This window comes from Octopus sinensis, linkage group LG2, assembly GCF_006345805.1.
Source record: "Octopus sinensis linkage group LG2, ASM634580v1, whole genome shotgun sequence".
NCBI classification, from domain to species: Eukaryota; Metazoa; Mollusca; class Cephalopoda; order Octopoda; family Octopodidae; genus Octopus; species Octopus sinensis.
In genome coordinates, this window is record NC_042998.1 from 54335093 (window position 1) to 54351977 (window position 16885).

The following is a 16885-nucleotide window of genomic DNA, read 5'->3' on the forward strand; positions in this document are numbered from 1 at the left end:
GCCAATTTGCTTGACTAAATTTTGACTAAAACTTTAAAAGTGGAGCTCCAGCACTGCCACAGCCCAATAACTGAAACAAGTGAAAAATAAAAGAAATATAATATATATGACACTCTTATAGTCAATTGTGAAGGCACATGGCTTCGTGGTTAGGGTATTCAGCTCATGATGGTAAAGTCATGAGTTCAATTCCTGGCAATGCATTGTGTCCTTGAGCAAGACACTTTATTTCACATTACTCCAGTTCATTCAACTGGCAAAGATGAGCAGTACCTGAATTTCAAAGGGTCGGCCTTGACACACTCTGTGTGTCTCCCTGAATTTCCCTGAGAATTACATAAAGGGTACACATGTCTGTGGAGTGCTCAGTCACATGCATGTTAATTTCACGAGCAGAATGTTCTGTTGATCGGATAAACTTGAACCCTTGTTGTTGTAACCGATGGAGTGGTAATTAATTATATTCAATTACTGTACCATCACTGTTAAATCTTGTAAGATACTAAAATGGATTAGGTTTGTGTTTGAATGAGTCTAGGACATTTACACCCTAAGGACAATAACTCCCCATGGACAATAACACCCCCAAGGACAATTACTCCTGAGGACAGCAAGATGATGATCTAAAACTTCTAAATATATTGAAGGGGGTAATTAACCAAAGGGAATAATTGTCCTGAGGGTAGTTGTTGGGGGGGAATTGTCTGGAGGGGTAATTGTCCCGATATGGTTTGAATAAACATTGCCGGTATCTAGAAGAATGTTTTCTTTCTTGCAAATTCAAAGAGAGACAGCATCTATGTGACTGTTTGACCTGCTAGAAATAACAGTTAAATTCCCTCAATCTTGAAAAGAAGGATACATTGTATATTCCTGTCAATTTTCAATCTGTTATAGGTTGAAGCATCAGCATGCAGTTGCCAGCGTCTCTACACTGGTTGCTGGTCTACTTGTCTTTGCTGGCTGGCTAATTGCTGGCTAAATGGGGGGGAGGTGCAATTATGGTCAATGATTAATCTTAGCCATTATTACCTTGGTGAAATTTGAACTCAGGACACAAATATTTGGATCAAGGTAGCTATCAATTCCCCTGTTCTACTCCTATGAACTGGTATATTAGTTATGGTGCATACCCAACCATAAAAAAAAAAGAAAAAAATGTAAACAAAGCTGACTGAGGCTGGATTTGAACCCAGAGAGCTAAAACAATTACTGTAAAACATTCAATCTGATGCTCTAATGATTCTGCCAGTTTGGCTCCTACAAAGCTGGAATACCTTTGATCATAGTTCTGTGCAATCAAATCTGACCCGGGGCTAAATAACAACATCAACAGCAACCTGAACACTGTTGTCTTCCTTCTATTTTATATCAATTTTTCAATGCTTGCATTATTAACAAGAGATGGTTTATTAGTTAGAGCAATTAATTTTATAGTTGGATGTCCTTTCTACTGCCAAACACACAGCTATTAAGTAGGAGTAGAACCTGGGTTTTCATCCAATCTGAGGACAAACTGAATGAAACAAACAAATTAAGTACACGCTGTTCATATGTGACATGGGATGATAGTACCAATATCTGAATTAAAGAACATGTCAAGCTGCTCAACGCCTTAGCTCTACACCAGTCCCTTTTTTACCAAGTTGCTCCAAAGTTTATGCTCAATAAAATTCTTCATTTTCTCAATGAATGACCATCTCTATTTCCCATAAGTAAGAAATTTTCAAATGAGATAAGTAAGTAAATATATCTACCTCTCTCTGAAAATGGATGGCAGTGGAATGAACAGCCAATGTTGGACGGGCTTGGTAACAAGTTGCATGATAATTTGTGAGGCAGTTGTCCAATGCTCAGATGAGTAGGAGGGCACTGCAGTGAGCATTGAATCTGTATGCATGAGCCCAGGTGAAGATGAGCATGGGTGCAGCTTTCAGTTATAGAAGCAAATATGCAAATGAGGCCTTCAAAGATCAAAGTAGACAAAGGTTCTGTGCTCACTGCAGTGCCCTCCTACTCATCTGAGCATTGGACAACTGCCTCACAGCTGAGTGAACCGAAGGAATGTGTATACAACACACAGCCTGGTCCAGGAATCGAACTCACAACCTCATGATCGTAAGATCGATGCTCCAACCACTGAGCCATGTGCCTTCACATCCCATAACTATATATATATATATATATATATATATATACATACATAAATAAGAGTGAGAGATGTGGGGGAGAAAGATTGAGTAAAAGAATATCATTAAAATGAGGTAAATTCTACAGATATTCTTCAATAATATAATCAAATCAACCAAACACACATTGGATAATATTGTCCTGAGTTCTCTGCACAAAAATAAAAGATGGAATGGTCACAGATGAAATGGTTTCGATCTGCTTCATTAGGGTTAACCTGGGTCTAAACAAAAACAATAGCAAAAACGAGGGAAAGCAATGGATTAAACAATCATATTAGTGATGCACATACATTTGTCTTTTTATAAATTCTATAACAGTATTTTGCTACAGTTTAAGTACATAATGCTGGAACTATGGAATGAAACTGAAGGCATTATATTATATACACACTATTTGCATTAAGTTTAAGACAACTAACTCATAAACTATGGGTAGTTTATCATACATATAACACTTATTTCATTTATGTTGTTCATAACACACTTCACTGAGGAATATATATAAGAAGTATTAAATATATACATACATATATATATATATAATATATATATATATATATATATATATAATGAAGCATTATATATAATATATATAATACTTGAATATATAATAATCAAAGTATTGTGTGTACGTGTGTGTGTGTGTGTGTATGTGTATGTGAACACAAACACCTATATGCATGTACATATATATATTTATATCTATATGTATATACGTATAGATATAAATATATGATTGAGAGTGTATGTGCATGTATATATAAATATATAGGTGCAGGAGTGCATGTGTGTGTGTGTGTATGTATAGTCTGTATATATATATATATAGTATCATCATCATCATCATCATCATCGTTTAACGTCCATTCTCCATGCTAGCATGGGTTGGACAGTTCGACCGGGGTTCTGGGAAGCCAGAAGGCTGCACCAGGCTCCAGTCTAATCTGGCAATGTTTCTACAGCTGGATGCCCTTCCTAACGCCAACCACTCCGTGAGTGTAGTGGGTGCTTTTTACGTGCCACCTGCACAGGTGCCAGGCGAGGCTGGCAACGGCCACGGTCAGATTGGTATTGAATTTTTTGCTACCCTTATATTGATTAATATATATATATATATATATATATATATATTGTACCACAGCTCTAAGAGGCAGCTTCTATAGTTCATTCATAAGGACAATGGGTTCAAGTGCAAATATATGTACAGTTCCACAAATATTAAAAAATGTTTGCAGGACAGTATATTAGGATTTGTTAAAGCATTGTCGGTACAGAACAGAATAATATTATGATTACCTTCTGACTGACTCCCTAATATTTGAGTTTAAATTATACTAAGACCAGCTTTGCTTTTCATCATTTCAGGATTAGAAGCATGCTTCCCAACCATGTGGTTTGGGTTCAGTCCCTCTACATGGCACCTTCAGCCACCTGTCTTCCACTATAGGCCCAGGCCAACCAAAGCCTCATGTGGGGACATATATATTTATATGTATATATATGTAAATATATATATGTCCATGCATAAGGCTCTCTGTCTGTCTCTTTCTATATATATCATCATCATCATCATCATCATCATTTAACGTCCGCTTTCCATATATATATATATACACATTTATGTATGTATGTGTTTATGTTTGTTTGTTTGTGCGTGGAGAAGGTGCATGGTTGAGTGGTTAGAGCATCAGGCTCACAATCATGAGGTAGAGAGTTCGACTCCTGGACTGGACTGTGTTTTGTGTTTTTGAGCAAGACACTTTATTTCATGTTGTTCCAGTTCAGTTGGCTGTTAAAAATAAGCTGTGACATCACTGGTCCCAAGCTGTATCAACCCTTGCCTTTTCCTTGGATAACATCAGTGGCATGAAGACAGAAGGCTGGTATGCATGGGCAACTGCTGGTCTTCCATAAGCAACCTTGCTTGGACTTGTTCCTTGGAGGGGAACTTTCTAGGTTCAATCTCATGGTTATTCATGAATGGAGGGGGTCTTTACCCTTTATATATATGTGTGTGTGTGTGGAGAGAGAGTGAGAGAGAGACAGACAGATATATGTATGTGTATGTGTGTGCATGCGTTTATGTATCTATATGAGTGTGTCTGTGTTTGTCCACCACCACCACCAACACCACCACCACCACTTGACATCCAATGCTGGTTTGTTTATATCTCTGTAACTTAGCAGTTCAGCAAAAAAGAATAAGTATAGACTTTAAAAGGTAAGTGCTGGGGTCAATTTGCTTGACAGCACCCTTCAAAGTGGTGCCCCAACATGGCCACAGTCCAAAGACTGAAACAAGTAAAAAGGTAAAAGGTAAAACCACTTTAGTGGATTGGTGGAACCATTAGCAGACAAGAAAAGACACCTTGCAGTATTTATTCCAACACTTTTGCATTCTAGCTGCAATGACACTAGGGCAAAGCTATGTTGGACCATATCAGAGGCATTTCTTTTAGATAATACAACAGCGTTGAGCAGAAAAGAGAGTTGCATGCCTGGGCCACTGCTAATTAGCCACAAAATATATCTTGCTTAGTTTTTTTTATCTTTTACTTGTTCAGTCATTTAACTGTGGCCATGCTGGGGCACTGTCTCGAAGAATTTAGTTAGACAAATCAACCAGCATCTTTATTTTTTATTCCTAGTACTTATGCAGTACTTTTGCCAAACTGCTAAGTTATTGGGACATAAACAAACCAACAATAGTAATAAAGCAGTGGTAGGGAACAAACACATACACATACACAACAGGCTTCTTTCAGTTTCTGTCTACTAAATTCACTCACAAGGCTTTGATTAGTCTGAGACTTTAGTAGAAGACACTTGTCCAAGGTGCTACGCAATGGGAATGGACCCAGAACTATGTGGCTGAGAAACAGACTTCTTACCACACAGCCATGCCTGCACAGATATACAGTCAACACTGAAGGAGGTACAACCGATTACATCAAAGATTTCATTCCATTAGATATGATGGTATAATTCCTGATGTAAAGATAAAAATAATCAATAACGACTCTCAAAGCAGAAGAGGTGACAAGTATATAACAAAGAATGTAGTCTTCAAAGATGTTCTCTTTTAAGATTGCACCTTCAGAGTATTACATATGTGGACTTTACACTATCATCACATGAATCAAATGTTTCGGAAAAAATATAATTTCAAAAGAAACCATGTGTTTCCTGGTTCTCTGCATAACTTCCAACAGTCTCAGTATTTGAAATAACCTGCAGAATTTCTCTGAGTGCTGCTAGTTGACAATAAATCTCACAAATTTTTCCATTGCAGGATTTATCTCCTGGTGCTAGAGATACTCATTTTAACTGGGTGCACTGGAACAACGTGAAATGTAGTACTTCACACAAAAACCCTGCATTACCTAGTCCAAGGATTGAAACCACAATGGTGCAACACCCTGACCACTAGGCCATATGAATTCCCCATTCATTATAGCTCAGAAAGATTAACTTTAGTAATGATACTGAATAAGTGGAAATGAAATTCAATATAACAAATTTTAACATTTTATTTGCATTCAAATACTTGTAATGTTCTGTAATTTTTTTAAATAATATATTTAAATCTTAACAAGAGTGGTTAATGCTGATTAATATCTTAATAAAGAATGACAGCAATATTGTCATCCCAGAAGGAAGAAATTAAATGTTCTACAGTATCTAAATTGGAATTGTCTGTAAAAATAGAAACCAGGGAAAAACAGCTCAGCAAGCTAGAAATAAATAATTTATTTCATTTCAATGCAAGTCTTCCTAAGCAAAAATTTATTTTTGCAGTCATTTCTCAAGGAAAGGATGGAGTCCATTTTGCATCAATAATTTATGTGAAATTAGTGGATCATAGTTACAATCAATAACTTTACTGTCCATATCCTGTTAGCTAAAAAGAAATCATTCTAAATGGTGTTAAAAATGGCCAGATTTTAAAGATTTTGAAAACATATGAAGAGACAAGAGATGTCAAGCCTAGAAGCTGTGACTTGGTTCCAGATAAGTGAATGATATATTAATTGGTCAGTTAATGTGGTTAAGACCCTACAGATTGATGAGAATAGTATACATCATGTTAAGAATACACATTACAATTCTACAGGGCATCACACAAGTCAAGGTTGGCAATGTATCTACATATAGAAATGTGTGCATGCCTGTGAAAGATTTTTTAAGCAAAACAGGTAATTGTACTAATTCTCAATGCATAATACCACATTTATAAGGGTGACACACGTGGCAGGTCTTCCAAATCACTCATCACCTTCTACGGATGTCCTTCTGCTTTTGAAGTGCTCATACCATTCAAAACATTGTGTACAACCTATTCCCTCATCACTGTAAGCTTGCCAAAGCATGCTCAGTGTCTTTGTAATAGACTTCCTAAGTTTAATGCAAAATTTCACATTGGCTCTTTGTTCCTGTCCATGACAATATAGGAGACTACAGTGTACATATACTCTTTTACTTGTTTCAGTCATTTGACTGCGGCCATGCTGGAGCACCACCTTTAGTCGAGCAAATCGACCCCAGGATTTATTCTTTGTAAGCCTAGTACTTATTCTATCGGTCTCTTTTGTCAAACTGCTAAGTTACAGGGACGTAAACACACCAGCATCAGTTGTCAAGCGATGTCGCGGAGACAAACACAGACACACAAACACATATATATACATATATACAATGAGCTTCTTTCAGTTTCTGTCTACCAAATCCACTCACAAGGCTTTGGTCAGCCCAAGGATATAGCGGAAGACACTTGCCCAAGGTGCTACACAGTGGGACTGAACCCGGAACCATGTGGTTGGTAAGCAAGCTACTTACCACACAGCCACTCCTGCACCCATATGATCACAAAAATACAAATTCAAGACTTGCAAAGTAAACACAGTGATGCCACTCAGCACACCACCTCTTGAATGTCACTGCTAGCTCCCACTGCACATGCAACCATGCGCTGCCATCTGTTGATGTGCTACAGAATTATTCCAGGAACTTTTTGATACCATATAGTATATTAGTAAAACAAATGTAGACACTGATGAAAAACTGACAAAGTAGTGTGTCAAACAAAAATATTTAGCAGTAGTTACCTCACACTAGTCTCACAGATGCAGCCCTCCTGTCTCTGTTGTCAACATAAATGCAATGAACTGACACTGGCTTTCAGAAACTGGTAACCATCAACTAATGACTACTGTTCACAAAATGTGCTTTAATCCTTAAGTATTCAGATTCCTCTGTCAAATGTAATGCCTATTTATTCACATTGTTTTGAATTAATCATGAATTATCTTGTAACCTTAAGATTTTTCTGATGTGATGGTTTGTTTTTAGAATGAGATTGTAGGGTAGGTGTGAGAGGACAGACCTGGCCACTTCGAACATTAAACAGGTAGACTATTTGGGCTGGATATGACTGGTTTAAGTGCTAAAGGGTTAAAATATTTGAATAAAATAAACCATTCTTGTAGAAAATCATACATGAAATTTTGAAAATGTTCTGAGCATCCACTAGACATTACAGAAATACTCTTAAAGATTTCTAATCAAATGTTTCTGTGACTTTGGAAACCTTACCAAAGAATGCCTTCAGCGTAGATTTAGTATTTGCAGATTAGCTGCCAGGTTTACATGAATGTATATAGTACTTGAAAATATCTGTCTTCATTTTAACAATACTATTTCTACTTTAGACAACCTTAACATTCATCTAATAAAGTGAAACAATGAATTTTTTTTTAGCAAGATATCATAAGCTCTAACATTATTTACAAAGGTTTTTTTTTTTTCTGAGGTATTGAGCCAAGCATGTAAGTAAGTGATTTAATCAAACACTTCAGGAACAGAAACCAAATTTAAGTCCATAAAATGATGAATTTTCACACATACTCAGTGGGTTCTTAAACAGCAGGCAACTAGAAATTTACTCTATAACAATTAAAACAGGAAAACTAAATATTTAATACCAGCTAAATTTGAAATTCATTTTCATCAAATTTTATTTGCATTTCAAGTATTTAAAAAAAAAATGAACCATTTAATTTCATTTTATTTCTTTTGAAAGCCAAAGAGTACCATTCCAAGTCCATTCCATTTTAAATGAATTTTTAATCGATATATCCTTTTACAAGTAGCCAAATTTCTTGGAGAAATTTTGCTTAAATGAGAAAAATATTTCAGAAAGCAGCAGAGGCCAGCTTATGAAATTTCTGAAAATTACTATGAAATTTTAAAAAGCTTTAGATTCATTTGAATTTCCCATTTTTATGTTTTCTGTTTTATGGCAAATTCAGTTATAAAAATTTCATCAATTTACACAAATACAACAACAGAAACAAAAATATGTTCTTGTAAGGGTAACTCTCATATTATTGATATAATTAATTGTAGCATCGTCTTCATCATAATTTTAATGACCAATTCAAGAGTAAAAATAACTATGATGAGAATTAATCCAAGCATATCTTGCCTGTCAAGCATATCATGAGCTAATGAGAGAGCCTCTATGTAGTTACTCAATCATTTAGAAATAACTGATAAACTCCCTCAAATCATACCTTGCTGTCTTAAACAGCAAAAAGGGACACATTGGATAACATAGTCTTAAATACAGTATCAAAACAAAAAATCAAAAAAGATGGACTTCATTTGATCAAAGGTTACCACAATTAGGGCTGACACTGAGGCCAAACAACTTGGTTCAGAATTTTTTCCTTGTAAAGAAAGCTAAAAACTGTTATTAAATGTATAAAGAATTCATCTTAGAGATACAGGTGTTTCCTACCTGAAAATTTTTACTAACATAGATCAAAATTATGGTATTTTCTCTTGCTAATATTCAACATAATATGATATCTGCTTTTAATTAGGGGTAATTTTAAATAACATCTTTCTTTTACTTGTTTCAGTCACTGGACTCTGACCATGCTGGGGCACATATTTGAAAGGTTTAGTTGAACAAATAAACTCCAGTACTTATTTTTATGTCTTGTATTTATTCTGCTGGACTCTTTTGCTGAACCACTAAGTTACAGGGATGCAAACAAACAAACACTGGTTGTCAAGCAATGGTGGTGGACAAATACAACACAAACAGTTACACACACACGCATGGGCAACGACTGTCCACTCATGACCAAGGAAGACCATTACCCTCCTGCAAAATGCCAGTAATATCTTTGCAGTAGCAATTGACTTCACCCAGATTTGTGTAGGGTGTCACTGGATTTCTTCCTCTTTCCTTCTTATTTCTATTTCCTTACAAGGAGAATGAACCCATTCAAATCTATTTAACATTCACTCTATGTTGACAAGTGATACAGTATGGACAGATTTTCAAAATCCAATGATACCCTATACGCCTATTTGGTTGTGAAATTTTACAAATACACTTTCTCAGGGAGATATGATAAACCTATTATTATGGATAATACTACATGTACTTTTCATATTTTTCATAGTGTGATGTAACTCTTTGGAATATCTATGCATGTGTCTGTAGAGAGCTTCAAACCATCTTTTATATCTATTATACACTGATGTAAGAATAGGTCGTTTATAAAGCTTGAAACACGTGTACCGCAACATCCTTTGTGTTCTGTTTTTGATTTTATTTGATATATATATATATATATATTTATATAAATATTATGATATCATGAAAGTTCTGAGTGTTTTTCAATATGCAAAAAGGGATATAAATAATTGATCTTTTAAGTAATTTTATTAAATGAAATAATTTTCATTATCATTAATGACCTTCGCTCATCCATCAGGCAATTTAAATATTCCATCAGCATAAAATTTGACTGGTTTTGAAGAAAAAAAGTTATCTAGATGCATTTTGACTCCATCTAAATCATTAAATATTTTTCTCTGTAGAGACAAAAACAAGTGGTAGCCAGATGGTGCATTATCAGAGGAATGTGATGGATGGGGAAGAGATCCCAGCCAAGTTCATGTAACTTTTTGGGGGTAACCAAATACACAAGCAATCAGGCATTGTCTTGTTGGAACACTACCCCTTTCCTGTTGGCAATCTACAGCCTCAATTCTTTGAGCTTTTGGTTCAAATTAGCCAGCTAATGACAGTACACATCAGAATTAATGGTCTGGTTTTGTGGGAGAAGCTCATAATAAATAATGCCTTTATGATCCCACCAAATATAAAATATAGCTTTTTTGGTGTGGATATTCATCTTTGTTAGCTGTTTTGGGAGATCCTTACTCAAACTCCAGGATCTTTTCACAACTATGTTTTCATACACAATCCATTTTTCATCTCCAGTCACAAGTTGTTTAAAAAAAGGGCATGCTTTCATTCCATTTCAAAAACATATCACAAATGGAATACCAGTCCAAGCAATTCTTTTGTGAGAGTTTGTGAGAGACCCATACATTATAGCAAAAAAATGTATCCTAGTTTCACTAGGTGTTCATGAGCATACTTTTAGAAACTTCCAACTCCTCTGCAAGTTCACTAGTCATGATATTTGAGTTTTCTTCAATTTTTGCCTTCAGAAAATCTTCATCCTAGTTTGAAGGACTTCCACTGCAACTATCATCTTCCAAGCTAAATTCTACAGCTTTAAATTTTGAAAACCATCTTTGAACAGTTGATTCACCAACAGCATCATCATCATAAACTTCACAAATATTTTTGAAAGCCTTTCCAGCATTTTTGCCCTTTTTAAAAAAGTAAAGTATTACAACACAAATATGAAATTTTTGATTATCCATTTCAAACATCAATGAAAGAGAAGTCTACTTTTAGTCAGGAACAAAGATGAGATGTACTATCACTTCAAGCAACAGCAAAGTTTTAAATGTGTTACATTTCATGTGTTTTAACTTAAAACACTCAGAACTTTCTGGACAACCAAGTATACACATCATCAATATATAGATATAAATCCACTTGCAAGTCTCTGGTTGACCTGAAGCTCTAATAGAAGACACTTGCCCAACATGCTACATGGTGGGACAGAATGCAAAATCATGTGGCTGAGAAGCAAGTATTTTACCACAATGATTTTTAAATATCAAAAAATGAAATTCATTCAAATTACATCGACAACCACATCATACCTTGTTGAGAGGCAATATTCAGAGAGTATTCTTTCACAGTTGCTAATGAGGTGGAAAATGTCATCAGTTTGGATTTTACATAGCTTATTATATAAACTGACCATATCTGTTCAAATTGGCCAGATTTTTGCCTATTACACCTACCCTACAATATCATTCTAAAAATTAACAGTTATTCTGTTACTTGTTTGTCATTTTATTGTGGCCATGCTAGAGCACCACCTTAAAGGGGTTTTAGTCACAGAAATCAACCTCAGGACTTATTCTTTGTAAGCTTGGTACTTATTTTATTGGTATCTTTTGCCAAACTGTTAAGTTATGGGGATGTAAACTCAACAAAATCGGTTGTCAAGCAATGGTGGGGGTGGGGGTCAAAAACAGACACAAAGACAACACATAAATACACACACACAAACAAACACATATATAATGGGCCTCTTTCAGTTCCCATCTACCAAATCCACTCACAAGGCTTTGGTCAGCCTGAGGCCATAGTAGAAGACACTTGCCCAAGTTGCCATGCAGAACGACTGAACCCAGAACCATGTGGTTGGAAGCAAGCTTCTCAAAATTTCATATCTATAAGATAATGCAAGGTTAATTCAAAACATATCAATAAATAAGCATTACATTTGACAGAACAATGTGAAAGCTAAAGAGTTAATATTCACTGATGCTGTTATCTTTTATATAAAAAATACTAAGAGGGGATTGTTTTAGATATCAAGTATCCATGTAACACTTTCCCAATGAAGTGGTTTATTCTTTATTTTTGTCCCTTGAGATATATGTTAGATTTTATTCCCTCCTTCTCCTCAAGTTTATCCACTAGTCTAACAAGGTTATCTCTTAAGTGTCTGTGAATCTGAACTAGATAGTTTTCAAGATATTTTCACTGCCGGAAGCACTGTTTCTGCATTATAGTCTGCTTTTACAGATTTCAGTCTCCAAATCACTTTCCTTCAATGCAAATTATAATATCTGTGTTTCCAATGTTATAGAAAATTCCAATATTACAGGGAAGTGTCCTAGATCTTATGTACCTCTCATCAAGTTTTGTAGAAACTAGTAAAAGCCAATACAGACACTGCAAAAGCATAGTGTGTGTGTGTGTAAAATCATCTATATTGTTACATCTGCTTTTTCCATGTTGGCATGGGTTAGACAGGATTTATTGAGGCAGAATTCAACTGTGCTCTTCCTGATACCATCTTTTACTTATTTCTCAAGTAAGGTATTTCAGTCCTACTAGTCTTTATGATACTGCCAAGGAATGTGATGTATTTTTTGCAAGAGACGCAAATACTGTTGCTGTTTTCACTCACACAATGAAGACTCAAGAGAACACTCAAACACACTCACACACACCTGCATACACTCATACATACTCATATACATATACGATGAGCCTCCATGCAGTTTCTCAATTTAATTTCCCTTACAGAGTACTGGCTGATGCAAAAATACAGCAGAAGACAACACTTGTCCAAAGTGTCACGAAGTGAGATAGAACCCCAAACTATATGCCTGGAAAGCAAACATTTTAACATTTTAACCCTAACCAAACTGCTATATTTGCATACAAACATAAGATCTTTTACTTGTTTCAGTCATATAACTGGGGCAATGCTTTGAAAGGTTTATTGAGATAAGTACTTATTTATCAAAGGTTTGGTCACTTATTCAGTTAGTGTGTTTTTGCCAAATCATTAACTTACTGGGATGTAGTACACCAATACAAATAGTCAAGTGGTGGTGGGAGACAAATGCAAACATAAAGAAATACACACATAGACATATACACATAAGAACATATATATATACACCACTCACAAGGCTTTGGTTAGCCCAGAGCTAAAGTAGAAGACATATATATACAGGGTGGTTGTTGTTAGGATGGGCATCCAGTGGTAAAAACCATACCAAAACAGACACAGTAGCTTGGTGCAGTCTTCTAACTGGACTGGACGGCTCTTGTCAAACCATCCAACCCATGCCAGCAAGGAAGATGGACGTTAATAGATGAGGATGATGATATGCGTGTATATGTGTATGTTTATATATCCTATAATTTAATATTTATATATATATATATATATATATATATACATATATATATATATTGTTTCTCTCCTTGTTTTTTCTGTGTCCCTTTCTGTAGAAGAGCATAGGCTCGAAACATAAAAAACTTTTTCTATTCCTGTGCGTTATACTAATACATCTGTTTGTTTTGTACACCACCTGTCTTCGTCTTTTGTTTTTTTCGTAAACTTTTCCTATATATATATATATATATATACATATATATATATGTGTGTGTGTGTGTGTGAAGAGATAGAGAGAGAGAGAGAGAGAGAGAGAGAGAGAGGGGGGCAGGCAATGATATTTGGTTAAATTGTGTTCGCAACAATTAAACCAAAGACAAACATACTCAAGCCCAGTAAGCATTGGCAAGTCTAATGTTTTAAGCTCTTTCCAGCTCATTAGTGCCATTAGGCAAATGCCAAGCTAACGACACCTTAATCTTTTGGAAAACTTTAGTATAAAAGCAAGCATCCTGAATGTTAGATTTCTCATTCTTCTGAGCAATGGAACTTATTGACATTCCACAATCTCTCCTATGAAGCCAGTGGTATTATGTGATGTTTGAAATATAAACTATAGCAATAACACTTGTTCTGGAACAGCCAGTACAATTTCTGCAAATGCTAGCAGCTGGCATGATGGCGGTGGTGGTGGTGGTGGTGGTGGTCATGGTGGGAGGTTAATATCTTTTATCAGTGGAGTAGAACATTGACTTAAAGAAAAGGAAGTGGGTAGTTAAATCAAATCTGAGAACATTGAACCTCACAGGACCTCATAGAGGAAGAGAAAACAAAAACAGAAAAACAAAAAAGAAAAATTAAAATTGAAAAAAATTTGGTTAGATTTCCTGTGGCAGATTCAACCAGCCTATGTTATTATGGGGAAAAAATACAATAAAATGCAAAAAGGTAAAAATGGATGAATAAATAATAAAGCACAGACTTTAAAATAATAGCTATCATGGTTTTGTTGATGATGATGATGATGATTATAATGGTGGTGATAGTAATGATGGTGGTGGTGGTGGTGGTATTAGAGGTGATAGTGATGATGATGACGACAATGATGGTGATGATGATGATATATTATTATTTAATGAAAATGTACAAATCCTATCAAAAGAACATGACTCCCAATTCCAAACTAATACAATAAATCCCCCGTTGGAAGAACGAAAACTGAAGCTATAGTGCTTGGATCATTGAACAGACTAAGGTACATGTATATGTGTGTGTGTATATACATATATATATACATACATATATATATATATATATATATATATATATATATATATATATGGTGTGTGGTGTGTGTGTGTATTGATTTTCCACTGCAAAAATATATTTCTGATAATTCACATACATTTTTTCCTATTTTATTTAATTTTTTTTTTTTTGTTTTGTGTTTTTGTGTAGAGGTTTTTCATCGATCACAGTAGTGTTTGTTATTGATCACAGTCTGGGTTTGTGATTGATTTCAATTTAATACAAGTTTGATAATAAGAAAAACGTTCTGGCTTTAAAATAATATTAAAAAATATGCGGTATAAATGACATAAAAACCTTAACACATACACACACACACATGCAGGACATTTTTATGCATATGCAATTTTTGTATTGTATCATATAGTTATGATTTATGATATTTTTGTTGTCATGATGTATGAAATACTTATATGTATCATATTTATATTTTATGCATGTATGTATGTGTGTGTGTAGAGAGAGAGAAAGAGAGAGAGAGAGATAGCAGATACGTTCTCGCTGCGCAGTAGTAAATATCCTCATGAAATTTAGAAAATTTTTGACTGAATGCAAATATTTACAAGACTTAATAGAGTCGACCAACACCACCCAATCTACAAAGCACCATCACTGTCATTCTGATTTTATAATCTTTAACGATTCCATTATTATGACTTACTACACTTATTTTATTTGCAATAGTTTATAGACTGTAAGTTGTTGTTGTTGTTGTATACAGATTTATGGAACAGGTAGACATAACATATTGAAGTATGATAATCTGAAGATATTGTAATGTAGCTTTATTTTATTTTTGTTTTTGTTGTTTTTCGATGTTTAATATTTTTAGTCACAGGTAAGTTCAGTTGTGCGACCACAAGGTCCAGTCCTTGCTGGAGTATGGCGGTTTATGGGCTTCAATGACCCTGGGAGCCATGTCAGTGAAGTGTGTCTGCTGATAGGAATGCGTATGCTGGACAGGGCAAAGGATAGAGGCCAGACTCTCATTCTTTTCTATTCTAGGCACAAGGCTCAAATTTTGGGGCAGGGGGCCAGTCAATTAGATTGACCCGAGTACATAACTGGTACTTAATTTATCGACCCCGAAAGGATGAAAGGAAAAGTCGACCTCAGTGGAATTTGAACTCAGAACATAAAGACAGACGAAATACCGCTAAGCATTCGCCCGGCGTGCTAACGTTTCTGCCAGCTCACCACCTTATGGCCAGAGTAACATTGTCATCACCATCATCATCATCATCATGCCAGTATGGAAATCAGATATCAAATGTTGATGATGATGACAAATGGTGGACAAATGGCCCTTCAGATGTGACTACCCCTTCCAACCTTGAACATGCCATTTCTTTCTAAAAATAAACACATCATAGTAAAGCAAGGTTGTACAGTGGAGAGCAATTCACTCTTATTCCTGTTGTTTCAGCCCAAATTATCCTCATCATGTAGACATATGATGAATGATGCTTCACCTGTTTCTTTGTTTTGTTGTTGTTTTGTCGAAGAACAATATTGTATGGTGGCACAGAAATTGTTGGTGTTGCTGTTGTTAAGTCACAGATCAACTCTGATTAGATGAATAATGTTCCTGCTGTGACTCCCATTTATATTCAGGCATGGGTATGCAGGTATTTCGAAATACTTCACCGAGTGACAGCTGTACCCTGCATAGTTATGGGTTGCCCTTTGGCAAGGCATAGTACCCATTCAGCCACCCTGCCAGGGACATGGTGAAGACATGGGATGACAGCAAGGCAGATTGTGAAGAGATAGCAGAAAAGCTCAACTGAGCTAACAGTGTTTCTCATTTCTTTATATAGAATATTTATTTATTTACGCGCCCTTTTCAAGCCTAGCCAAGCTCATGGGCCCAGTTTCCCGGTATCTTTAGTGTATGCATTCCTTCCAGCTGGACGGGACGCCAGTCCATTGCAGCATTACTGAAGAAACAGGAAGAAAGAGTGAGAGAAAGTTGGAGCGAAAGACTACAACAGGGGTTGCCACCACCCCCTGCCAGAGCCTCGTGGAGCTTTAGGTGTTTTCATTCAATAAACACACACAACGCCCGATCTGGGAATTGAAACCGTGATCCTCCGACTGCAAGTCCACTGCCCTAACCACTGGGCCATTGCACCTCCGCAAATGAGCTAACAGTGTTTCTTACATTGATGCTGAGTGGAGGAATCCTAGAAAGTCAATGGTCAGGATCAACAAGTTCTGTCAAAAGAGTAACTGCAA

At 35.7% G+C, this 16885-nt stretch overlaps 1 protein-coding gene and 1 long non-coding RNA gene across 3 annotated transcripts in view; both read right to left on the reverse strand.

The window, feature by feature from the left end:
• LOC115224684 (katanin-interacting protein-like) overlaps positions 1-16885 on the reverse strand; it is a 656564-nt gene that overhangs the window by 241612 nt on the left and 398067 nt on the right. The window lies entirely within an intron of this gene.
• Positions 10510-16885, reverse strand: part of LOC118767926 — a 33304-nt gene continuing 26928 nt past the window's right edge. Inside the window, exon 2 of the long non-coding RNA XR_005003836.1 lies at positions 10510-10574. This is a non-coding gene — a long non-coding RNA (uncharacterized LOC118767926). The remainder of the gene's footprint in view (positions 10575-16885) is intronic.